The sequence below is a fragment of the Miniopterus natalensis genome, chromosome 5 (assembly GCF_054644295.1).
Source record: "Miniopterus natalensis isolate mMinNat1 chromosome 5, mMinNat1.hap1, whole genome shotgun sequence".
Taxonomy (NCBI): domain Eukaryota; kingdom Metazoa; phylum Chordata; class Mammalia; order Chiroptera; family Miniopteridae; genus Miniopterus; species Miniopterus natalensis.
The window spans coordinates 28,082,730-28,083,790 of NC_142085.1; the positions used below are offsets into that span (position 1 = coordinate 28,082,730).

At 44.3% G+C, this 1,061-nt stretch overlaps 1 pseudogene; it reads left to right on the top strand.

The window, feature by feature from the left end:
• Positions 1-295: 295 nt before the first annotated feature.
• LOC107525153 (cytochrome c oxidase subunit 6B1 pseudogene) lies at positions 296-555 on the top strand (annotated as a pseudogene).
• Positions 556-1,061: the final 506 nt, after the last annotated feature.

Here is a 1,061-nt window from a genome sequence, read left to right on the forward strand (position 1 = left end):
AATTTTGTCTCAGAAGCTGTGACTGAGAAATTTTTCCATCTAATGAAATTATAGCAAGTTCTTGACCTCAGCAAAGGTCAAGAAAAGCAAGGGAAAGTCAATGATTGACTTAAATGGTTCTGGACACTTTTGATTTAACTGTTTACTGTGAGCACCTTCGTTGTTAGGCACCATATGAGGGGTAGCACTCAGCAAGACAGGCATGGTCCCAATAGCACAGATTGTCTAATCAAAGACAGTTATGGACACACTGAGTGGTGAGCTGCTTCAGGGGGCATCTTTAGGAGTCAGCAACATGGCAGAAGACACCAAGACCCCAATCCAGAACTACCAGACTGCCTCTTATGACAGCCGCTTCCCCAACCAGAACCAGATCAGGAACTGTTGGCAGAACTACCTGGACATCCACAGCTGTGAGGAGGCATCGCCAACTTTATTGGTTGTTGCCTCCATGTCTGAGTGCTAGTGGCATGTGCACAAGGCCCTCTGCCCATGTCCTGGGTGTGGGCCTGGGATGACCTTGGAGCAGAAGGCACATTTCCTGGGAAGACCTGAACTGGCTCCACCCCATGCCTCCTCTGTCTTCCACCCTTCTCCCAGGGAAGGGAATGGGGACCTGGATACATCCCACCCTGGGATCCTGAATCATGGTTTAACTAGTAATAAGTACTTGTTGGAAAAGTGGGGGGGAGGGGGGAGAGACAATTATCAAACAGGTATTACAAGTGGGAAAAGTATGGCTTGGTTGGTTGGAGCATTGTCCTGTACACCAAAAGGTTTCAGATTCGGTCCTGGTCAGGGCACAACCGATGGATGTTTCTCTCTAACATCAATGTTTCTCTCTCTCTCTAAAGTCAATGAAAACATATCCTTGGGTGAGGATTTAAAAAAAAAAAAGTATGACAAAAGTAATAAAAATATGTCTCAGGAATGCAAGTTTCACTCTTTGAATTTTGAGACTGTATAAACCCAGATGTCATATTTTTTATCTTCTCAATCATGAGAATCATTCCCCCTTCACTTTTTTGGGATCTTTTTCAATAAGACAGATTTTATTATAT